General features: G+C 41.6%; 1 protein-coding gene across 8 annotated transcripts in view; it reads left to right on the forward strand.

Moving 5' to 3' along the window:
• The window catches only part of rapgef2b (Rap guanine nucleotide exchange factor 2b), a 370,696-nt gene that overhangs the window by 196,776 nt on the left and 147,656 nt on the right, over positions 1 to 26,264 (forward strand). The window lies entirely within an intron of this gene.

Below are 26,264 nucleotides of genomic sequence, written 5' to 3' on the forward strand. Positions count from 1 at the left end.
AACAGGCCATTCGGCCCTTCTAGTCTGTGCCGACCACTATTCTTTAGTCCCACTGACCTCCCACTTCACATCCCTCCAGACCTCTCCCATCCATATTCCATTGAATCCACTGATTAAAAAACAAGGCTGCATTCACCACATCAGATGGCAACCCATTCCATTCTCCCACCACCCTCTGAGTGAAGAACTTTCGCCCAATGCTCCCCGCAAACCTCTCCCCTTTTAGCTTAAAACCATGACATCGTTTTTAACTCCCCAATCCAAGTGGAAAAAGCCCACTTGCATCCGCTCAGTTTATACCCCTCACAATCCTGTAAACCTCTATTAAATCTCCCCTCATTCTTCTTTGCTCCAAGGAATAAAGTCCTAACCTGTTTAATTTTTCCCTGTAACTCAACTCCTGAAGACCCGGCAACATCTGAGTAAATCTTCTCTTTACTCTTTCTATCTTATTTATACTCTTCCCTGCAGTTAGGTGACCAGAACTGCATGCAATATTCCAAATTTGGCCTCACCAATGTCTTAAAAAACTTCATAACATCCCAACTGTCAATACTATTTACAGGGAAATAATAAAAATAGCACAGGACAGGCCCACGTGGTCACAATGTTAGTGCGGAACATGATGCTAAATTAAACTAAATCCCTTTTAGCCCTCATGATTTCTTGTACACGTTATTTCCTGTATATTCCTCAAGGGCTTTGTTTGATTTCAGCTTCCTAAACCATGTGCATGCCTTTTTGACTAAACTTACAATGTCTCTTGTTATCCATTGTTCCCAAACTCTGCCATCCTCTTATTTCTCTTGAACGTGCTGATTCTGAACTTGAATTGATTGCTCTTTAGAGATCTAATGTCTATTGGCTTTCACCATTTCTTGACAATTGCTTTTGTAATTAGTCTTCCCCCGATTTAACACTTTCACTTGAGGATTGGTCTAATCCTTACAATAACTATCTTAAAAGCTCCCCCACTGAACAGAGATGAAATATTTATTTAGTAATAGGACTGTGATTCTGTGGAACTTGTAAGGCCAAGTCACTGAGTATATTTGAAGTAGAGTTTATTAAGTTCTTGATCAGAAAGGGAGTCAAAGGTAATGGGGAGAAGGCAGAAGAATGGGGTTAAAAGGTAAACTACATTAGTCATGATGTAAATGGTGAAACATACTTGATGGTCTGAATATCCTAATTCTGCTCTAAAGTCTTGTGATTATGCATTACTTACCCTCCCCCTGTTTGCTATTGAGCTCTTCCTTAACCTCCTATTACCTCTTCCCTGTGGGCCTGTGCTCTTTCTCCCCGCCCCACCGAAAAAATTTATTTGTCTGCCTGCATTAGCCCAAAATATTGGTTATGTTTCTTTCTTTGCTATATAAAGTACACTATTTGTCTTGCTGAATTTACTCAGCATTGTGTTTTTACTTCAATCACAGTGTCTGCAGACTTTTGTGTTTTCCTTCCTCACTTCTGCCGCCTTCTCCGCTAAACCAGTCTGCTAAACCAGGATGATCTCTCCCAAGTAGCACCAGCAAACCTGTCTGCAAGAATATTGGTGTAATGTTTTCATAAATAACTTGCATGTATATTGTTTTACTCACAAAACCAGCATATTGATAGCAGGAATTGCTGCTTAATTATGAACAGACTGATTCTCAGGGTGTAATAAATTGAAATCAACGTTGTCAATGGGCAGTTGAAAACAAATGCCAGGAAGCTGAAAGGTTGACCTTTTTAACAAATGGTGGTGAAATTAATGCTGGCAATTGATCTGCTTGAAAAACAAATAAGATTCACTGCTACTTGTTATCAGGAAATGAGTGTGAAGTGGCAAGTTTTATTGGACTTTAAAATTTGTTCTTTGTACAGGGCTTCACCCTAGTAAATCCTTTCAAGATCTCTGTGGGTTGTATTGTTAAGGATTGATGTGCTTACAAAGGTTATAAGAAAGTGTTGGAGTCTGTTGCCAAGAAGTAATCTTAATTTTGGGGGAAATATACTGTAGTTAAAGTGGGGCAGCAGTAATTTAAGATTTATGGTAGAGTTGGCTAAAGCAAGATGCAATTCTTGATTGGAATTAGAAATGTATGATACAGATTAGGCAATGTCTGTTTCAACATCCATTATTAGTTACGCTGTTGAAAAAAATGAATGATGTTGTTTGTGACATGCGAATTCAATTGTAATTTCTGGAAACTCGGTTACAGAATGAGTTATTTGGCACCCCCTTTCTGTCATCCTAGACACAATTAATCTTTTACAAAGATGTTAACTTAAGAATAGATAACTACTTCAGATCAGTACTACCAGAGAAAAAAAACTAAAATCCCACTGAATTAATTACACGTGATGGGCTGCTTCAGTAGTTTGCGATCAAATTTTTCCATGTATATTAAGCATGTGTGTTTAGCTTGTGAAACAAGATCAGAGCACGCAGCAGAAGGAAACTTAAAAACAGCTGCTGCATGGTCACTTGGACTGTGAATTAGTGTGCTTTTCGTGTCTTCATGCGCTGTGCATCACATCATTAGGTTTGTTGCAGATAATTCAAGATGATCTCCAGGTGATGTCATTTTATCATTTTATCCTGAGAGTTCTAAAGCTGCTTTGTATTCAGTGTTTCTAATGGCAGATTCGATTTTGAATCAGAGTTTGCAATCAATGGATGATCTCCCCAAAGGGGCCTGCAAGGTTAGCTGAGAGAAACCAGGCTCTCGATTATTACTTTACCCTGGCTCACCCATCTGTTAGTTCTACCTTTGCATACGTAACTGTTGTGTAGCTGAAGGGCGGGGTGGGGGGTGGGGGGGGAGGCAGGAGAGTGAGGGAAAAGACGAGTCTCTGAAACAACGCTGTCTGATTACTGACCCAAAATTCAGCTTGGGATGCTTTGTGAACACTGAGCTTCGATTTTTGACTGTAGAGATTATGTGCGAGACAGCAGCATTGAGTTTTTTTTCCCCAAAGGCATGGTGTCCATTTCCTAAGGGAACTATAGAATGCTTTGTGTGAAAAATTTCTTCTGTCCTTCTGATTTTTTTTGAAAGGAACCTTTTTTGCTATCCAGGAAATGGCTTTTCTTGTCCGTTGCTATGCCAACTGTTTGCAGCCATGGCCCTCGAAAGTAAGCATGACAATACAAAATATTCCACTATGACATTAAATTCGGCAGTTTATTTTGTTTGTGACATATTACTATGAAAATTATGATCGCTGGGTGCCTTGGATGTGAGTAATGGATCTGTTAAATGTGAGGGATGTCGTGGTATGGAAATTAATTGTTGAAAGTTGGTTTGCTCAGCTGAGCAGAGACCAGCAGTGACCACTCTATCAGCATCGTTAGCAGACAGGGAGGTGGTTCCTATTCATTGCACAACCCTAATTCTTTAGTTGCAAATGGAACGGGAGTATTAACAATGCCTTGCTGAATGGTGTAGGCTGGTTTCTTGTCCTCAGCTAATCTACTACTGCATTAAGCTCTTTGAAGGAGTCTGTGTGGTCAGCCATTTTAGTTTTCTCACAGCCAACGGATCAGCTCTTGTGAAGGAGGCTAGATGTCTACTTTTACCCTGTCTTTTTTTGTTTTATTTTTAAGGTATTCTTAGTTTTTTTTAGCCGTTTCATTATGAGGGGGAGAAAAAGAATCTGCTTGATTGATCTCTTTAGTACCAAATCAAATTCTGCCGGTACTGACACTCAGCCGCAGCTTTTGCATGGTGTGATGGGTGAATTGATGAGCTGAGATGAACCAGTCCATGATGCTTAAATTAAATTCGGCACACATTGCTACATTATGAAACCATTAACAATTGCAACTAATCATTCAATCATGGGGCAACAAGATAAAAACGCAGTGAGTATATTGCATCGCTTTCTGCTGTAATCAAATATACTCTATTCATGTATTCAGTGATGTATTTTAAAAAAAAAATTGTTATTGCATTGGTTATTTTGATGTGGAATATTTTGAGAGTATTCAGAATGATGGAATGACCTTATAGCAGGAATGTTACTTCAACTAATTTTCATTTAATGAAGGATGGTTATTATAGATTAGTTTTCTGGAACTGTTCTTGAGTTAATTTATTTGTTGGTGTTAGTGTGAATTAAGTTCAATTAACATTTTCTATGGTTTTATTATTCCTCTAGCTATAAACTTGTGTCCTAGATCTTAAGATACAGTATTTGTTGACTAAATGTCTAAATTGTGTTATAAATGTGTTTTCATCATCGGAAGCAAAGGGAACTTGCGTTTTGAAATGGAGACAGTTATTTTCTTTTGACACACAAATTAGTTATCTTTGGTGTTTGAAGCTGCTAATACTGTGTATTTTGTGCAGACATATGGACACATAAATATCTGGCCTCCATTTAAGAGGGCGTGAATGATTTTTCAAAGCATCCATCTTGGAAAACCTTTTTTTTTTTGAAAGTGACTTGAAGTTTCCTCCTTTAGATGCCCCAGTTAATAATGCCAACTTTGAAACTAAGTAATCAATAAGTAGGTAAAAACAAATACATTTATTGGCAATTTATTGACTTTACATCATAATCTTTATCACACATCTCTTCGTTTGAGGCTTTTTTGCATTCTGCGTATATATATATATATATATATATATATATATATCTGGAAAATTAAATTATTTTTATGATGGAAGGTTTTGGAAATGTTTTTTGTATTTCTGCATTTCCCAAGGTAACAGATCTGGAGAAGAAATTCTCCGTGTTAGTAGACTAAGATTGGTTATGTTTAAAGCAAAAATTGTGTTTTCTTATGCATAGTATATAATGTATTAGTACTCACCATATAAGAATTCAATTTAGACAACCAGAAACTCAGAGTGGCTTTTGCAAACTAGATAACTGCTGTGCAGGGCACAACTGTTTCATCAGTTTCAAGGGTAAACTTGAACATATATGTGAGAAAAGAAAGGTAGACAGATCGGGTTTAAAAAAAATTCAAAGCTCAGGGTCCAGCCTGTAAAAGGTGGAGTGATTAAAATCAAGTTTGTGCAATAGGCTAAATTTATGAAAGAATTGTTCACTTTTTTTGATGAAATAATTTGTTTATTACTTGTTATATTATTTTTCTTAGAATAGATGTTGTAATTGTAGTGCAGTGCACAAAAGTGCTGGAGATTGAGCAGGTCATGCAGTATCAATTTAAAACGTAACAGGTAACCAATGTTTTGAGCCTGAGCAAAAGCGGGCATGCACCTGAATAAAAAGGTGCTGGCAGGAGTATATGCTGGTAAATAAAAGGATATGGGTGGGAGGGTAGAAGAGAAAAAAGCTGAGGTGATAATGGGAGGGGTAGCTCTCTGAATGGAGAGGGAAAGGGGTGTGTATCTGGAGGAAAGGAGATAGAGGGATAGAGAAAGAGAAGAGAGGGAAGGTTTAATGGAAACTGGAGGTCAGTGCTCATGCCGTTTCGGTGGAGTGTGTCCAGTTGGAATATTAGGTGTTATTCTCCAATTTGCAGGTAGCCTCAGTTTGGATCAATATGTTGGTGTAGAAATGGTGTCTAGAATTAAAATGGTTGGCCTATTGGAGGTCCCTGTTATTGCAGCGGACAGAGTGAAGGTGCTCAACAAAACAAACTCCTAGTCTATGTCCAATCTCTCTGATGTAGTGGATGCCACAACGGGAGCACCAAATGCACTAGATGAGCCCCGCAGATTCACGTGAAGTGTTGCTTCATTTGGAATAATTTTTTTGGGGTCCCAAATGGTGATGAGAGTGCAGGTGCAAGTGTAGCATTTCTTGTGGTCACAATGGTAGGAACCAAGGGGACGATTTGTGGAAAGGGATGAGTGGCTGAGGGAGTCCTGAAGTGAGCAGTTCCTGTGGAGAAGGGAAGATGTGTCTAGTGGTGGCATTGCGTAGGTGGCAGAAATTGTGGAGAATAATATGTTGTATGAGGAGGATGGTGTGATAAGTGAGGACAAGGGAGATCCTGTCATTGTGTTTCAGGGCAGTGGAAGCCAGAGTAGATGTGTGGGAAATAGAGGAGATGTGGGTAAGCGCTGGGTTGATAGCAATAGAGGGGAAACCACATTTTTTGAAGTACTACGATGACATCTTTTGAATGTTTTTTTAAAATCTTGTTACTAGAGGAATAATTTTGAAGGCTCATTTCTCCCTTGTGTACTTTTAAATATGACTAACAGTTTGCTGTTGATGACAAAGTAAAATAAATAAAGAACTAAATTGCAGGTCATACAGTGCAATAAATTTTCCAAGCTATTTAGGCTAATGTGCACGTTGTTTGGGCATTTTTCTGATCTTTAGCATTCCCGACGGAGGGCTCAGGCATAAAATATCGACTGCTAATTGCTTTCCATGGATGCTGTGTGACCTGCTGAGTTCCTCCAGCTCTGTTCTCTCTAGTTCTTCTGCAGGAGTGAGCTTGGAATAAACATTGCCACAATTAGACCTTCAAGCAAACATCACTGGTTCCCTTAATGACCCTAATAAAGGGGGTCCTCTACCTCCTAATCCAAGTTGCTCTGCTATCCTTTCCCAAACATTGACATTGGGCAAGCAACATAGGCGCCTTAGAGTTCACGTTCATGGCTTTAGAGTAGATTAGCTACCTCCCTGACAATGACATTCCTTGATATGTTTATTGATTTGTTTATTTTCATGGAGATAATGTTTGTATGTGTTTGGAGTTCTATGGAGAATTTACATAGTCAGATTTCTGCAAGTCAAGTCTTCTCTCAGCTGACGTGTATCCTTTCTGCAGCAACATAGATGGGCACGTACCAATGACTTTTTTAACCTCTATGTTAAATGACAACCATAATGATATTTAACAAATGTGGCCAATACTTTTGTTGTTGAAGGTGTTATTGCAGCTGATTCTTAACATCTTGGTTTCATGGTCCTTTTATTAAATAAGACTTTTGTAAGCAAATATATAGGGAAAATGAATTAATAGTATTTGAAATCTTTTGAAAGAGCTTTAGATTTTTTTTTTACCTGAGATCTCTGCCTGGACTTCAACCATGTGGCTGCACAGAGTATTGTGTGCAGTTCTGGTTGTCACATGATAGGAAGAAAGCTAGAGAGGATGCAGAAAAAAATTCACGGGTACAATGCCTGAACTGGAGAGCTTGAGTTGTGAGGAGATGATGGATTGGCTGAGACTATTTTCCCGAGAGTAGAGGAGGCTTGGGGATGATATTATGGAAGTTTAAAAAAAATGGGCTGCGTAGATATGGTAATATTACAAGCCCAGAGGACCCCAAAACCCAGCAGCAATAGATATTCACCAAAACAAATGGTTACTTAAGCAAAAGTTGCTTTTAATGACCTTAAACATGAAAACAGGACCACACTTTAACTTATCACTATTGACTTAACTAACCTAACTTAACCCCCTTCTAATTCTAAGTGCACGTGTATGTAATGTGTGTGTAAGTTTAGGAAAATTTTTTGATTCACAGTCCAATCTCACTTCTCATTCCTCCAAGTTTACTGGCTGCAGGCAATTCTTGTACTATGCACAGAATTTAACATTTATGAATTTAACCAGGTTTTGGGGTTGAAAGGTAAATGGTTACCACTCAAGGAGGTTCTTGTCAGTTTTCAGAGAGAGATTTGTTGTCCCTGGACACAACTGATCCCTTTTAATCAGCCACATTAGTGTCTTGCTGAAGAAACTTGCCCCCTCAGGATTCTCCAAATGATAACCTCTTTCTTTCAGGTCCCCACAGAGTGCCTTTTTGTTTCCCTTATTTCAAGTGAAAATTAGGCAGCCAGTCCTCTCCTCTTGTATGATCTTTTACCAGGATGAACGAAGCACTCACAACCTGTCTTCCAAATGGGTTTTTTTTTCCACAAGTTTACCAGTTTGTCCTGTTCCAGTCCCAGCTGCTGCTGCTGACTGCAGAACTGATTGTGCTGACTCGTTCTCTCTCGCACTCTCTCTCAAGCCTGTTTGACTCTCTGGTTGCAAAACCACGTGAACCTCTTAGAACAGAAGCTCCACTCCAGACAGCCTGCAGATCCGAACTACTCCTCTGATCTCTTTTATCTGTTGCTTTTCAAAAGAACAATCCATTAGTGAAGTCTCTTGGGCACTCCTGAAAGTTTTTGTAAAGACTCCCAGGAGCTGCCATGCCTGCCTTGAGCAGAGCTCCAGTATTTTAAATGAGCTCTGCTGTGAAGTGTTTGTATGTGACCTACATTAAAAAAAACCTGTCACATTTTATCTCCCAAAATCATATCTATATACAATATAAACACAACATAATCTGTCACACTCTTCATTCACATTTGTACAAGTAGTAGCCACCTTGTAACCTATGGATAAGGTCAAAGGCAAAGACTTCTGGAGCACCATATCATGGTTTTCCATTTCTTTTATTATTTGTGGTACATGAACATTTCCCAAATACAAATCTCCTTGATCAAATTGTCCAGGTAACTTGCACCTTATTTGATATATTGTAATTTCAGCAATATGACTACTAGCTCCATTAGATTCAGCATGTTTATAACTGATGTGATTGATTACTGCCATACTATTATAAAATGTCATCTGATCTACCTTCCCTGTCGCATCTTGTTTTACATATTTGTATATTTATTTTTGCTGATATTTATGTTTATTGATATCTAATTTATTTTTATAGCTATTTAGTTTACTGTAAAATAGTTTACTTTATTTGTACATGTTCGGTTGCATCAGCTAGAAGCACACATACACGGCTTTCACTGGAGAGTATTAAAATGCTTGTTGTGAAATTAGGAATGTTGGACGCACCACGAAGCAGCACTACTTCCCCCACCCTTGCTGCCCATCTTTTAAACTTTTAAACACTACCAAGATCTTTCTTGAATTGTACTTTGTGCGACCACTTTGTATGAACACAGTTTTCGTCTTTGATCCAAGTCAACCTCACCCATCGCTCTTTCACCCTATCAGTGCCAGTATTAATAGGTAACTTATTGGTGTATAGAACTGAGATAGCAAGATATTTTTTTAAAAATAATGAACGTCTTTTTTTTTGCCCCATGGTTATCTTTTCCCCAGCCACCAGTTCTCTCTGACATTATATCAAGTTGAAAAAGGGTATCTCTGCTTGGCATTCTGTTTGTCCTTGAGTTGAGTCTCCAATACATTGATCTCTCTAGTTCTCTCCCTCCCTCTTGAATAATAATGACATTTGTGGCTGGAATCCTAACTTTTTCTTTTCTGTTCTAATATTATCATGGCTGACCCACCATAAATTTGAAGTCACCCAAAATTCAACTTTTATTTTTCGAATCAGAATTTGTTGTCATGAACAAGTCACAAAATTTCATTGTATTGTGGCAGCATTGCAGTGCAAGCATTCATATAAACTATCTTTTACAAACTAACAACACTTTCGATTGTTTTTGGGACTAAAGGGACTTTGGTGAATTTTCCATTGCTATTCCCGTGTTAGTGCTAACAAACGACAATGGTAAATTCAAAATAATAGTTTTTTATTAAACTATTAATAGTAAACATTTCTTATTTCTCTCTAAGCTCTAAATTTAACCCTATAAACTGCAAATATAAGTGTGTGTGCTTATAAAATTAAAGTCCCACTCTGAAAAGTCAATCTTTAAGGGCTCAACATCATTTTAGTCTTGCTTGAGAGTCAAATTCTTAGTTCAGAAATAATTATAAAGTGCTTTTAAACATATCTTTATAGTGAACTGTTAGCCAGAATCAGACACACACAAGGTAAAGACTCTACTAAAGGCTTTAATCCACAAAGACTTCCACAGAGCCAGGCTGGCTGTAGCTGCAGTAACTCTGAGTGAGACTTCGGGAGGCTTGTTCAGACTTGTATCCCGGAGAGTGATTGACACCTGACCAAGTGGGGCTTGATCCCTTCAGGCTGACTGATTGACAGCCGGCCAGGTGTTAAATCCTCCCGGTGGGGGAGGGGGGGGGGCCATAACAAGGAATCGTACCCTATACAAAATACAATATTTACAGATTGAGATGATCTGGCGGCTGCCGGGGTCTCTGTGACCATTGTAGAACTGGCTCCTGGCCACTGGTCGGAGGGAAAGTGGTGGAGGGGGGTGGTGCTGGCGGCAGGGGTCTGTGTGACTGGTGTGGTGCCATGCGGGGCTTGGCCGAGTTGTATTGGATGGGTGGGGGGGCAGGTTCGTCCCCCAGGGCTGAAGTGGGACCCTCGTGGTCAAGGAGGTCCTGGGCGGTCCATAGCTGCCTGGGGATGGGGATGTATACCCAGTCGGCGGCGTCCTGGGCTGAAGGATGCCGTGGAGTGATGGGTGCTCTTGCTGGTGCCAGGTCCCTGGTTGAGATGGTGTCCTTCCTGCAACTGCCGAACCTAACGTAGGGGTAGTTGTGGCTCATGTGTAGGAGGAAGACCTGCTTGACCAGGGGTTCACCCTTGTGTGTCCGTACGTGCTTACGCAGGAGCACCAGTCCCAGGGACATGAGCCATGCTGGGAGGGACATTCTAGTCGCCAACTTCCTGCCCATTGACCTGTATCCATCATAGAGTGCCCAAGATGGCTCTGGTTGCCACCACCCTGACATGGGCCATCTCTCAATAAATTGCGGTGAGCTATTACCAGAATCATCTTGGGGTCGGAGTCATCACTCACCGGTTGTGTGCAGCGATTTATGGCGTCCAGAGTCATGGGGAGCATTGGTAAGGCGGCCTGGTCATCTCCTGTGTTGACCACGTCAACGTCAGTCGTGGGGTGCGGCAACTGATGACGTCCGGAGGCATGGGATGCGTGGTTGAGGTGGCCTGGTCATTGCCCGTGTTGACCATGTTATCCCTGTTGGGGGCCCTCTGTGTCAGCCCCTGCCTGGCCCAAGATGGTGGCGGCATGTGGCTGGCCTCCTCCCCCAGCTGTGTTCATTGCGCCGGGGGTAGTGATGCCATTTCCTCCGCTGGAAGTGACGTCATTTCCTCCGCTGGAAGTGACGTCATTTCCTCAGCTGGAAGTGACGTCATTACCTCAGCTGGAAGTGACGTCATCACCTCAGCTGGACGTGACGTCATCACCTCAGCTGGACGTGACGTCATCACCTCAGCTGGACGTGACGTCATTACCTCAGCTGGACGTGACGTCATTACCTCAGCTGGACGTGACGTCATTACCTCAGCTGGACGTGACGTCATTACCTCAGCTGGACGTGACGTCATTACCTCAGCTGGACGTGACGTCATTACCTCAGCTGGACGTGACGTCATTACCTCAGCTGGACGTGACGTCATTACCTCAGCTGGACATGACGTCATTACCTCAGCTGGACGTGACGTCATTACCTCAGCTGGACGTGACGTCACTGTAGTTCTCTGTGAACGGCGCAGGCGAGGGAGGGGGCTGGTCCAGGTGCTCGGGGCACATGCTGCGAACGTCGCTGGTGGGGCCGGATGCTGCATCGTCGGCGGGGAAGGAGGAAGTCGTAGCGGGGACAATGGGGCTGCCCGACACGTGCACCTGGAGGGGTCTGCGCAGAAGATCATGGAGGGCTGGAGAGCTGTCGACTAGTTTTGAGAGGTACACTTTAGCAAAGTGGCCTTTCTTGCCACATCAGGAACAGTACTGGTTCCTAGCTGGGCAGTTTTGGTGTGAATGTCAGTCGGACCCACAGTACTTACAGGGGTGCTAGGTGCCCGCTGCAGTGATGTTCTCCTCCGCAGATTGCTCTGGGCTGCAGCTGCAGTGTGAGAGGGCCATGAGGGAGCCTGGGCAAACCTGGAATCGAAGGCTTTGATGTGCAGGGCTGCACCTTCCAGGGTTTGGTCCACTTCCACTATCTTGGTCAGGGTGTAGATACTATCTTCCAGCAGCTACTGCCGAATGACCCTCGAGTGTAGCCCTCGGACGAAAGTGTCTCAGATCATCCTCTCGACCTCTTCTGCGCATACCCCAGGTTCAGCCAAACAAGGTCGGGCCAACTCTTGCAGGTGTCCCAGGTAAGACTCAGCCGTCTCCCCAGGTTGCTGTGCTTGGTTATGAGGAGGTACCTTGCACAGACCATATTCATGGGGTCAAGTTCTTGAGTGTGTCCATTGTGCTCTTGTACGTGGAGCAGCTTTTGGATGCCTGGGATGCGTTGGGACCCAGCTTTGTCTGGAGTAGGACCAGCTTCTTCTAATCTGAATCCAGGATTCCTCCTGCGTGCGCCTCGATGATTGCCTTGACCGCGTGCCACCAGATCTCGAAGCTTGTCTGGGCTTCCGGGTGGCGTGGATCGACTTAAAGACTCCCTGCGCTCAGGAGTTCTTCCATGGCAGCCGTAGGAAAATTTTGTGGATTAAATTGTGGTGCGCTGTTAGCCAGAATCAGACACACACAAGGTAAAGACTGTAAAACAGGCTTTAATCCACAAAGATTTCCACAGAGCCAAGCTGGCTGTAGCTGCAGTAACTCTGAGTGAGACTTCGGGAGGCTGGCGGCTTATATCCTGGAAGGTGATTGACACCCGACCAGGTCGGGCTTGATCCTTTCAGGCCGACTGTTTGACAGCCGTCCAGGTGTTGTCCTGTGCCCTTACACTCCCTGCAGGTACAGAGGTTGCCCCCTGCAGTAGGCTGGTGGTATACCACCACAATCTTCAGGTCTCTTTACTCACAATGTGGCTATTTTCTTCCACGATGAATTCACAAACTCAGATAAGGCCAAACAAAAATAAACACAGTAGAAATCTGTCCTCTTTTCCAAAGAGACAGCAAAATGGTCTTCCTTATTTCAAAAGCCTCTGATTCTGTATTCCCCTTTTCCCAGGAGTAATACACAATAGCACCAATTCTGTGTCAAAGGGTTATGACTTCTGTACTCACCAAACTGAACTGATCTCTTTGTCTCTCATTTTGAAAATATATTTTTGCCATTTCACATGATATGTGACATGTTTTATGTTTTTAATCTCTTAAGGTCTTTTGACATGAATGTGCTTAAAGCATTTAAATCCACTCATGTCTCCGAGAAGTCTGCTTTCCTCAGAACTTAAATGGCCGTGCATTTTTACAGGTTCTTGGAGAATGAACATTTTTCTCTGTAAACAATGGTTCTCTATAAATGTGTTGTGACCTGTATGTGACCCAGTACCAGCCCACAACTAAGAATACAGATACAATGTTTTAACTATAATTTACTTTACTAAGACATTTTTATAAAAGAAATATACTTATATATAATACAATATACTTGTATAAATATATTGTATATATCTACCATTGTATTGCCCTGAGAGACAGGGTCTGTTTTATTAGCATGTGCTTCACATTTGAAAATGGCTTGGAAAGTTTATTGCTTTGAGCAGATCATGGAGAAAAATGGCATTTTTTTATAGGAATATCCACTTTCATCAAGAGGACCCTTGGCTGCCATCACACAACAAAGTTGTAAGCCACCCCAAATAAAGCATACTGGGAGTGTGTATAAATGAGCGCAGTTTGGCCTTTGAACAAAATAGATGCTCGAATGAGGCAAACATTTTTGCTTTCTTTACAGATACTGGTTGTGCAAAGGTTGCTGCATCAATTATCATTGTTAGGGTAACCACAGCACAAGCTTCAAGACCTGAGAGTCAACACCCCACTGTGTAATTGGATCATGGATTTTCTCATCTCCAGTCCACAATCAGTAGAGATTGATAAGAACATCTCCTCCACAATCTCCATCAGTACCGAAGCACCACTGGGCTGTGTACTTAGCCCCCTGCCCTACTCACTTTACTCCTATGACTGTTTGGCTCTTTACGACAATAACACCATCTATAAATTTGCTGACGATACCATGGTAATGGGTTATATAAAGTAAAGGGATGACTCAGCATACAGGATGGAGATTGAAAATTTGGCTGAACGGTGGACCAACAACAACCTTCCCCTCAAATCTTTTTGCTGAAGTCACCAAAACTAAGAAGTTGATTGATTTCAGGAAAGGAAAGCCAGAGGTCTGCAATCCTGTGATCATTGGGAGAATCAGAGGTGGAGAAGATGAGCACATTTAAATTTTTGGGAGTCACTATCTCAGAGGACTTTTCTTGGACCCAACACACCAATGGCATTGTGAAGAAAGCAGAAAATGCTTCCTCAGGAGTTTGCGGAAGTTTTGTATGGCACCAGAAACCTTGGCAAATTTCTACAGAGGTGTGGTGGAAAGTGTACTGACTGGTGGCATCACAGTCTGGTATAGGGACACCAATACCCCTGAGTGTAAAGACCTGCAAAAAGTAGTGGGCATAGCCCTGAACATCACAGACAAAACCCTCCCCACTATTGAGAACATCTACACTTTTAATTAAAAGGCCAACCTTTTAATTTTTAATTTAGACATTCAGCACGGTAACTGATCATTTCGACCCAGGAGTCTGTGCTGCCCAATTTACCTACACCCTTGCTATGTACTCGTGGGCTGAAGTGGCCTTTTACTGTGTGGTATGTTTAAATTAAAAGTTTGATCATTCCTGATCTACAAGGAATGCTGCCATTGGAGAGCAGCAGCAATCTACAAAGACCAATACAACCCGGCACACGCTCTGTCCTTGCTGCTGCCGTCAGGAAAGAGGTATAGGTGCCACAAGACTCAAACCACCAGGTTCAGGAACAGCTGCTACCCCTCCACCATCAGACTCCTCAACGACAAACTAAATCAGAGACTCATTTAAGGACTCTTATGTAATTTTTTTTGCATTACCAATTAGTGGTAATTCTGCCGTGCCTGCAGGAAAACTAATCTCCGGGTTGTATGTGATGTCATGTATGTACTCTGACAATATATCTGAAACCTGAATCTGATATGCTGCACAAGTTTGGCCCCTGTCATCAACGTATGATGTGTCGTCTACAAAATAAAGCCTTGGGCTTCCTGAAATGGGACATATAGCAAGCAAATCCTCTCTGAATGTGGTCAACCTGTGATTTTGTTCCAAGCAATCATGGGGTGGCTGCTGCATCTCCATGGGTGGGCCTTTGATAAAAGTAGGTGGACTAATCGTCGTTCAATTGCAGAAAGTCAGTAATGGGTTATTTAGAAGAGCAATCTCGTACCGATTCAGACAAGCCTGGGTGAGGTGTTGGGTTGTTTGGATGTCAGTAAAGCTACCACCGTATGTTGTGTAAAAGATTTGTACCCACTGAGGTAAGGTGATATTAGCTGCTGCCAAGACCAAATTGTATACTGCAAGAATGATTTGGGTGCATGGTGACATGCCCAGCTAGGGCTACTGGGTCTAGTTTGGTGGAGTAATATGTAACTGGCTGCTTGTGAGAGCCATGTTGCTGTGTCAAGACTGCTATGGCACATGCTTCCATAGCAGTAACATGTATAGCTGGAAGGTGTGTCATATAATGGTTGACTGAGGGCAGGAGGTGCCTAGAGTGCTGCGTGCAGTTTGGAAAAAGCCTCCGTTGAACCATGTTGTATGGTATATCACCGTCCCTGAGTAGATACAGCCAGTCTGGGGACTGACTGCAATCCTGATTTCTGAGTTGGAGATCTGAATCTGGGACTGAAGCTTTAGGAGCTTTCTCCATGGCAAACTCATGTTTTATAACATTTCCCCCCCCCCCCCCCCCACCCCTCCATCATGCATCCAGCTGACCCTAATGGGAACCAAAACTCTATTATCGTTCGACAAATACAATATTTGGTGTTTTCAAACCATTCTATATTATTTGTCTTTATCATATTAGTCACCTTAGGGGGCAAACACTAACAGGATGGTATTAAACTGGCCTGATTGCTGCTCTCTGTTAAAGGGCTCATTTCCTGCATAAGTGGCATAACATGAGGTAAACCTGTCCCAAAAATCTGATGCCTGTTCTCTGGGTTTAGGCTTGCAATCCAGTACGTTAGTTGCTGGCATAACACTGTTCTTAACGTTTCAACAATAACATTAGTTTGATTATGTACCTATTGTAAATCAGCATAGGAATTATTTGGGTTCTGTACTGGTCCCTGCATATCTCTTTTTCATTCTTCTGTCTCATCTGTAGTAAGAATAGATTCGCATAGTTTAGAGATCTTGTGGGGTAGCTCCATTTTATATTTAAGAGTCCTTCCTATGTTTTCACTAAAAGCCTCTGTATCCATTTTAATATCTGGAGCTTGGTTAGTGATAATATTTCTTGGGATTTCCAAGGGGTATAGACTTGCTTTGTCTCGTTTGGCTGATGGCTCTTGCATGAGGGTTGGCTACAGTTTGTTAAAGGAAATTAGGTTCGACGAGACCCTGCAGATCCTCTGAGACCCCTCTCTCTCAGGTATTCTTAGTCCCTCCCACTGGCTTGGCCTGTCACCTTATCTCAGACAGCGTTTTCACATCTTGTGCAATGCTAAAGATTGGACTGCTGACTCAACAATTCCTACTGCCTGGGAAATGGGGGCCACAACAGCTGGAATATCCTGGTAGTGCGGTGGGTTTAATGGTGCTGTGGCTTGGGCATTCCAATCTTCCTCCTCATCATACTGGCCCCAAATTTTTTTAAATCATTAACGTTCACTTGTTTAACCATGGTTTTCTCCTGCCTCTCTCTTGTTTCTTTCTACCACCACCCATTCACATTCAGCCTTGATTCCCATGATTTTATGTACATAACACTATCTCTTTCTTACATGCATTGTCTCTCCTTTTTGCCTCTTGGTCCACATATTTATCAATTTCTTCCATTTTGATCCTAGATCTTCACAACATTTGCACTACCTTTTCACATTGTTCAACATCCCATATTGCCCCTTTTGGCCAACATGCTTCATCAAACCATTTGGTTAATGCATACCATAATTTTCAAAGATTTTCTTTCATCTCCCAGGTGCATATTGCAAATTGCTTGAATAGCCAACCCATTTACACTTTTTTCTAGACTTTATCCCATTTCTCTATTCCTTACTGCGACAAAAAAAATCGTGTTTCCACAGTTGCCATATCTTTCCCTATACTTGTGCCTACTTAAGTTTTATCTTCTTCCTTACAGGCAGAAGTAACTAAATAATTCAAAAAAAAAACTACTTAATTCTTTCCTCTATCAGTTGTTGAATAATTCTTAAAACCTGTTTAATTTTTTTCCTATGCCTTTTTTAAAACGATCACCGATTACCAGATTTTGACCTTGAGCATCTTATACTTCTCACATTGGTCTTGTGGGGTCTTGGCAGGGCAACAGCTCTACCTTGGACAAGGGATTGTGCCGATCAGAGGACCTGCCAAGAAAGAGGATTCAAGGGATCATCATGTGCCTTATTTTTCTCCCTGGAATATCTTTTCCAGATGTTGACCATTTACTCAATCCGCAGGTGACCTCTGATCCCAGCAAGACCCTGCTAGCTGTGCCAAATATTAACAGATCAAATATCAAGTGTATAACAAATAGTGTGAATACAACACAATTTTATTAGCTTTGCAAAGAGGGTGTTTCTGCATGATGAGCCCAAGCCTTTTTATATGGACTAGCTTTGCATTCTACACATGACCTGTAATCTGCAGATTTCAGCAAAACATCTAGCAAGAGTGGCCTTGGGTTCTCACCTTTTGCAGCTGCTCTACGAACAGAAAACAATTTCTTTAACCGACTCTAGTATTTTCCCATAAAATATTCTTTTTTAAGCCTTTTCTTCCTGCTGAGATTTATAGAAAAAAAGAAGCAAATAAAGAAAATCTATGCAATCTATGCAACAATATATCAGAGTCGGATTAACTTTCAATTCATCAATTCCTTTGTTGAACAAAATCTCATCTTTGTGGTTCAAAATAACTCCACACCTTGCAATTTTCCTTTCAAAATCTCCTCCAGCATTTGGAGCTCTGTGTTCCACCAGTTTTTAGCTCCTTTTCTGCTGGTACCCTGTCTCAGTGAATTAACTGGAAATTTAATGGGACGGGGTCCAGTGAGAAAGGAACAATGTCTGAGCGCTGATGTCAAATGACGTAATTTAACTCTGGGGATTAACTGCCTCTACCCCTACTCATAGCCCCAGATTTTGCTGACGCTGGCGTGCTGATAAGACCAGTAGAAAAGGGAGAGCAGAAAGTCACCTGTTTCCAATTGAAGGTAGAACACCCTGATCCCCGGGGATGAGCATGTTCTGTGGAAAAGCGGCTTTTGCTTCTATCCACAAAGTTCTTTGTTCCACTATAGGTGACTTTCCACTCAGCTTTGAAATACTGCCTCCCCCCCACCCCAACTTCCTACATCATCCACTTTACTTTTTTTTAAGAGGACCATTTCCTTGTATTATCCGATTATATTCCTGTGAAGTGATATGTGAGTTGAGATGTTTTATAAATGTAAAAATACAGAGTTGTTGTACAGAAGCAGGTCAAGGTGACCGTGGAGTTACCTATTTCTATTATTCCCATTTTTTGGTATGTAGCCTGATAACCTTTGAGTTCATTATTCAGGTTATTGTGCAGATACTTGCACTTTGCATCCACCACTGTTTTAGGCAGTATATATTGGATTCCTACTACCCTCTGAGTGAAATAAACCTTTGTCAGATCCTTTCTAAACTTCAAAGTTCTCTTGGTCTCTAATATTGTGTTTGTCTGGGTCATATTAATCCTCCTAAAATGCTTTTACCTTGCTCATTTTGTGATTAAATTCCATCAACTCTTCATTATTATGCTAAAAACACAAAGCTGGAGAAACTCAGCAGTTCAAGCAGTGTCCTTTATATAGCTAGAGTAAAAATACATAACTGATGTTTTGGGCTAGAGCCCTCAAGGTAAGGAAGAATGCTGGCAGATGTCCAGTCAAAAAAGGGGAGGTTTGGTTGCAAAGGCTGGAGGTGATAGGTGGAGAAGGGGAGGGAGTGGACAGCAGCGATCAAGGGGAGGGGGGTTGGCGAGTGAATAGAGGGAGATGGGAGGGAGGAGAACAGGGAAGGGGAGAGCAGGTTAGTGAGATTCCTGGCCCACAACAGGATCCCATTACAAAACACATCTTCCCCTCTCAGCCTTCTGTAGGGATCGATCTCTCCAGGACTCCTTTGTGCACTCATCCCTCCCCACCAATTGCCACTGCCCCCCCCACCCCCCCCCCCCCCCCCCCGACCCCGGCACCTTCCCCTGAGAAAAGGCCTCTGAAAAGAACAAACAATACCTACAAACATTCAAGTCAAGTTTTACAAGTTTATTGACATCTGATTGTACAGGTATAACCTGACGAAACGTGTTCTCCAGTCATCAATGCAAAACGCGCAAACATACAAATAAATCATTAAATATTGTTTTGAACATATGAGAGTCTCGGATGATTAGTGTGAGCAGTTCCTTTGGTTGTTCTCTCTGTCTGTGGGAAGAAGCTGTTCCTCAGCCTGGTGATGCCAGTAATACAGAGCTGACTTAAGCATACAATGGACCATGAATAACGAGAACCGCGCAACATTCAAGCACATTGAATAATTCTCTTGAGGTAATTAATAGTAACTAACTTTAAATAATTTATTGGTGATCATTATATTTCATTAAAACAATAGTTCTGACAAAGGAGAAATTACCTAATTCAAACATGATAAAAATGCTGAATTGATTTTTGTTATGAATATTTCCACACATTCCAATTTGTTGGTATAGCTGATAAAACTAACAATGCTCAAAACAAACTCAAGGTAAGATTATGATGCAACCGCAACCAATGTCCTGATCCATTTTTTTCCATTCTAGATCTAAAAAAAATCATGAGCTATTCTTTCCATGTTCGGTTTATGCTAACCTGTTCATACTGACCATCTGAGACTCTTGTTTGTACAAAACAATATTTATTTATTCATTTGTATAGATAAAATACTTATCATGCATATGTATTGTTTGTGTGTTATGCCTGGTTATGTGCCTGCATGTTTTGCATTGAAACCGTTCGGAGAATGCTTTTTCATCAGGTTATACTTGTACAGTCAGATGACAATAAATTTGACTTGACTGTTGGTAAATATTGTTTGTTCTATTCCGAGGCCTTCCTTGTGGTGACTGGTCAATCCTATTTGCCGTGATGCTTACACTTGATGTCTTGTGCTGGCATGTAGTAAGATATCATTGTTCTGTGTGCAGTAGGGGTCAGGGTCGAGAACACCTGGAGTCAGGAATGTGGGTAGGTTTGTGGCTGGAGCTAAGCTGAAACAAACGGAAACCTGCACAGAAATTGTTGCCTCCATGGAACGATTAACTACTGTATGTCATTGCACCCTTAGTTTCATTGGTGGCTTTAATGACATTTTTTAATGTCCATGGGAAGTTCAAATTTATTATATAATTATATAAGTACAATTTAACAAAACTACGTTCTTCAGTCCTCAGTGTAAAAACATGCAAACACATAGTGGACATAGATAGCACACATATTCACAAGTGATTTATATGCAGTGCATATCTAAAAATAAATAGATATTATTAAATAAATGGTAATGTTTCAGAGGGACTGTATGAGCAGTTCATCATTCATTTACCAGCCTGGTGGTTTTGGCTCTGATACTTCTGTATCTCTTTCTCAATGGGAGTTGCTGGAAATTGCTATGGGGCGGTAGGGGTCCTTAACGATTTTGCGAGCTGCCTTCAGACAACAATCCCAGTAGAATGGAAATTGCCAGATATCAGTGAACTTTTTTTTTAAGTAACCATTGTCTTGGTGAATTTCTTTTGCTGCTGGTTTTTCGAATCCGCTGGGCTCGTAATAATTCATTAACTACTGTTACAGATAGTGAGGGAAACATCATGAGGCTTAACTTACTTGACCTTATTCTCTTTGGTAAATTAACAGTGATATAAACAGCATTGATAGACACTTCACTAATCGTCTGGAGACCGTCCTATTTTCACAAGGATACCTTCATTTGTGTGATGTAGCACTAGACAGAGCAGACCTGAGAGTCTTGGCATCTGTGGCTTCAGTAACTGAAATGTAGATCACTGAAATTTGTAATTTCCCCACACTACAACTATCAAGCTCTGGGATCGGCCATAGTTCAGTGGAGTGCAAAGATCTGATGCAACCCAGTAAAGTTACAAAACAGGACTAACATGCTGAAGAACAAAAAAGTCATACAGCACAAGCTGGGCAATATCAGATCTTTGCGGCTCTAGCCATTAATTGTGTTAAATAATTAGACAGCAAGTGGAAAGAGTAATCTCTTAAGAATATCCCTATCTTCAACATATGGATATTAAAGATCATATGTTCACAACAATGATCAATCAGAATCCTGGCAGTTTATTTTACATCCTTGCAATCATAAAAGCCAATATTGAGGTAATTCAAATCATTCCAAATCATGTCAAGAAATGCCTGACACTAGATACAGCCCAAGCTACATTCCAGCTGTAAAGCAAAAGACTTGTGCTCCAGAAGTGGATGCTTAGAACCTAGAACATTACAGCACATGATGTTGTGCCGACCAATATACACTGTATCTTTTAAAAAAAATCCTCCTTTCCTCATAACCCTCTATTTTTCTTTGAACATGTCACATGCCTGTCTAAGAGTCTCTTAAATGCCTCTATTGTTCCAGCCTCCACCACCACCCTTGGTAATGTATTCCAGGCACCCACAACCCTGTGCATAAAAAAGGCTTACACCTGAGGGCTCTTCTAAACCTTCCATCCTTTACTTTGTACAGATGTCCTCTTTTTTTGTTATATTTAAATTCTGGGTGTGACAAATTATATAATTTTATATTGTATATAAATATGTTTTAAAGGAGTTGAATTGTGGGGGAAGGGGTTCAATGTAGATCACAAACATTTCACAAAATAGATCTCATGTAAAATGCAAGAGCTCTGCTCAAACCAACACTCTGAGCCCAGTGCCTTTGTAAAGACAATGGAAACTGCTTTGCTGAAGGACTTCACAAGTAGGTGTTAATTGGACATGCTGTGGAGTAATGGATTATTGCTTTGAAAGCAATAGATGAACAGTGCCGCAATCTGTTTCAAAGCAGTTTGCTGTTCTAAGAAGGTCATGGTTTTGCAAGCAGAGAGAGAGAGAGAGAGAGAGAGAGGGGAGACAAAACAGGCTTTCTTGAAGAGAGAGAAAGAACTGGTTTCTGCAGCATGGCAATCTGGCAGCTTGTTTAAAACCCTTGTGGTCCATACAAGAGGAAATGGCTGGCTAGAGTGGTTCAAAGGGAAACGAAAAGGAACTCTGTAGTGACCTGCAGAAGAAGAGGTTATCATTTGGAAAACCCTGATGAGGCAAGTTTCTTCGGCAAGACACTGAAATAACTGATGGAAATAAATCAATTTGTGGTGTCCAACAAGCAACGAATCTCTCTGAAAGCCAACAAGAACCTTCCTGAGAGGTAATCATTTAACCGTTTTCACCAGAGCTTGGTGAAAATTCATAAATGTTAAATTCTGTGCACAGTATTAGAGTTGCCTGCAAGCAGTGAACTTGGAGGAATGAGAAGTGGGATTGGACTGTGAATCAAATAACTTTTCTGAATTTATACTGTTACGAGCCCAGAGGACCCCAAAACCCAGTAGCAATAGATAATCACCAAGACAAATGGTTATTTAAACAAAATTGCTTTTAATTATCTTTAAACATGAAAACCGAATCACACTTTAACTTAACTAACCTAACTTAACCCTCTTCTAATTCTAAGTGCACATGTATGTAATGTGTGTGTAAGTTCAGAAAAGTTGTTTGGTTCACAGTCCAATCTCACTTCTCATTCCTCCAAATTTACTGGTTGCAGGCAATTCTTATACTGTGCACAAAATTTAATATTTATAAAGTTCACCAGGCTTTGGTGCTCGAAAGGTAAATGGTTACGCTCAGGAAGGTTTTTGTCAGTTTTCAGAGAGAGATTTGTTGTTCCTTTTTAATCAGCCACTTAAGTGTCTTGCTGACGAAACTTGCCCCTTCAGGGTTCTCCAGATGATAACCTCTTTCTTTCAGGTCACACAGAGGTCCTTTCTGTTTCCCTTATTCCTAGTGAAACATTAGACAACCGTTCCTCTCCTCTTGCATGAACCACAAGGACTTTGGCCAGGCCATCTTCCAAATGGCTTTCCACAATCTTGCCAGCTTGTCCTGTTCCAGTCCCAGCTACTTCTGCAGGCTGTAACACTGTACAAGTGATCTGTCTCTCGCACGCACGCGACCGGTCTCTCTCGCGCGCACGCACGCGACCGGTCTCTCTCGCGCGCACGCACGCGACCGGTCTGTCTTGCGCGCACGCGCCCACGCGTCCGGTCTCTCTCGCGCGCACGCGCCCACGCGTCCGGTCTCTCTCGCGCGCACGCGCCCGGTCTCTCTGGCGCGCACGCGCCCGGTCTCTCTGGCGCGCACGCGCCCGGTCTCTCTGGCGCGCACGCGCCCGGTCTCTCTGGCGCGCACGCGCCCGGTCTCTCTGGCGCGCACGCGCCCGGTCTCTCTGGCGCGCACGCGCCCGGTCTCTCTGGCGCGCACGCGCCCGGTCTCTCTGGCGCGCACGCGCCCACACACAGAGAAAAAGCCTGTTTGACTCTCTCTGCTTGCAAGAACAAATGACCCTCTTAGAACATCTCCAGACTCTAGATATAAGGCAGCTCTGACAAGATCTTCCATCTGTTGCCTTTTGTAAACAACAATCCATTAGTGAAGTCTCTTGAGCACTCTTCAAAGCTCTTGCAAAAGTTGAGGCCCCGATATGTCTAGCATTAGCAGAACTGCTGTATTTCAAATAGGATCTGTTTTAGTGTTTGTATATGATCCACTCTAACAAACCTTTTCTCAATTTATCTCCCAAAAATATCTCTATGTATTCTGTCACAATACACACATTACATACCCGCGGGCTCAGAATTAGAAGGGGTTTAAGTTAGGTTCAGTTAATAGTAATAAGTTAAAGTTTGATCCTGTTTTTATGTTTAAAGAAAATTAAAAACTGCTTTTGTTTAAGTAACCATTTATCTTGGTGAATTTCTATTTCTGCTGGATTTTGGGGTTCTCTTGGCCTGTAACATGGAAGTCCAGGATTCCATTGGGCTTCTTAATTATTTTATCAACCTGTGCAGCAACCTTGAGAGATCTATGGATTTGGACCTTAAGGTCCCTCTCTTCTTCCACACTATTAAGTATCCTACCATTCACCATGTTCAGTCAAATCTCTCTACCTGGAATTCAAGCAACTGACAAAAACTTCACTGAAAATAAATAGGTTAAAAATATGATAGTTTAAAATTGGTGCCCTCTAGTGGTATTTTTTCCCAATCCACAAAATACACAGTCTTAAGAAACTGGCAAATTCACTTGTCCATCATCAACCAGGAGTTTTACCTTCAAGTTTGACTTTCCAAAATGCATCACTTCATGTATCCAGGTTGAACTCCATCTTCCACTTTTCTGCCCAATTCTGCATCCCATTTTCATTCTGTTGACACTTTCAACACTATCTACAACTCCTCCAACCTTAATATCTGCAAATTTACTGACCCATTTCTCTAAATCTTTGAATAGATCATTTATAAAAATTACAAAGAGCAAGGATCCCAGAGCTGATCCTTACGGAACTCCATTCGTCACTGTCTTGAATACTTTCCATCCACTACTGCCCTCTGCTTTCTATAGGCAAGCCAATTTAAATTGCAAGGTTTCATGAATCCTGTGCTTTGTGACTCTGAACGCCTCTCATGAGGAACCTTGTCAAATGCTTTTCTAAAATACATAAACACCACAACTACTGTCTACCTTCATTAATTTCTTCTGTTACCTCTTCAGAAAACTCAATTAGGTTAATGAGGCATGACCTTTCCATCACAGAGCCATGCTGACTATCGTTGAGAAGACAGAACTTCCCCAAATGTTCATGTATCCTGTCCTTAAAAATCATCTCCAATAATTTGCACACCATTGATTTTGGACGCTGGTCTATAATGCCCAGGATTCTCCCTATGACCTTTATTAAACAAGGGGATAACATTTGCCCTTCTCTAATCCTCCATCAACTCCACTGAGGCCAAGGAGGATGCAAAAATCATTTCCAGACCCCTAGCAATCATTTCTATCCTTCCCATAATAACCTGGGTTGTCCCTTGTCTGGTCTGGGGGACTTAAAATTCCTAATATTTTTAAGATCCAGCGCTTACTCTTTCTTAATCTCAACATAAACTTGATATAGGGCTCAAGCCCAAAACATCAGTTATGTATTTTTAAATTTGCTATGTAAAGGACACTGTTTGACCTGCTGAGTTTCACCAGCTTTGTGTTTCTTTACCAGCACTTAAGCTTGTTCTATTCTGACCTCACCTTGACCAATGTCCTTTTCTCTGGTGAATACTGAAGCGAAGTATTCATTTAGGACTTCACCAGCCTCCGCCGCCTCCAGGCACATGTTGCCTCCTTTATCCATAAGCAGTTCTACCCTCATTCTCATCATCCTTCTGTTCTTCACATATGCATAGTATGCCTTGGGGTTTTCCTTCATCCTACTTGCCAAGGTTTTCTTCTGCCCCCCCTTTGAGCTCTCCTCACTCCTTTCTTAAGTTCTTTCCTGACTACCATATAATTCTCATGAGCGCTTCCTGGTTTTTCTTTGCTTCTAAATCTAATTTATGCTTCCTTCTTCCTCTTAATTTGCTGATTTTGTCAACCATGGTTCCCTTTTTCCTACCTTGAGTAAAGCTTCCCTTGCAGAATACTACTATTGCATCTACTCATCTGCTCAGGTATCTCATATTCATAACAAGTGGGACAAATCTATTCTGGTTAATAACTATAATTAACCCATCAGTCTACTCTGAGTTGTCAACATTTATCTGGATGATGTTAACATCCTTGAAAGTTGTTGGAACCGCACTCATTTAAACTAACAGTCAGAATAATATTATACAACTGCTTTGTGCTTGATAGATGATGAAAATGCCTTGGGCAGAAACACAGCATCCAATTTGCTCAAGTGACAAGATCATCAGTGCTATTATGTGGCAATAGCTGACTCACTGATACCCATTTTGAAATTCCTCAGGACCTCTTGGGTTCAGAACTCATCAGAACATTAGTCCAAACATGCATCAAAGAACTAACTTCAAGAGGTTTGTTGAGAAACAGTATTTGAGTGTGGTACAAAGCTTTCCTGATATAACTTAAGGCAATGAATATCACAGAGGGAATGTTCCAATTCTTAGAGATCATAACTGGCATAAAGGTAGACTTTACAGCACAGAACAGGTCCTTAAGCCCATGATGTTGTGCTGACCTATATATACACACCATACCCAAAGATATCTAGGGGTTATTGGAGGTTAATCAGCACAGTTCTAGTCATCATTGCAGAACTTCCTCAGGACAGTGTCATCGGCCCAA

This window comes from Narcine bancroftii, chromosome 3 (assembly GCF_036971445.1).
Source record: "Narcine bancroftii isolate sNarBan1 chromosome 3, sNarBan1.hap1, whole genome shotgun sequence".
NCBI lineage: Eukaryota > Metazoa > Chordata > Chondrichthyes > Torpediniformes > Narcinidae > Narcine > Narcine bancroftii.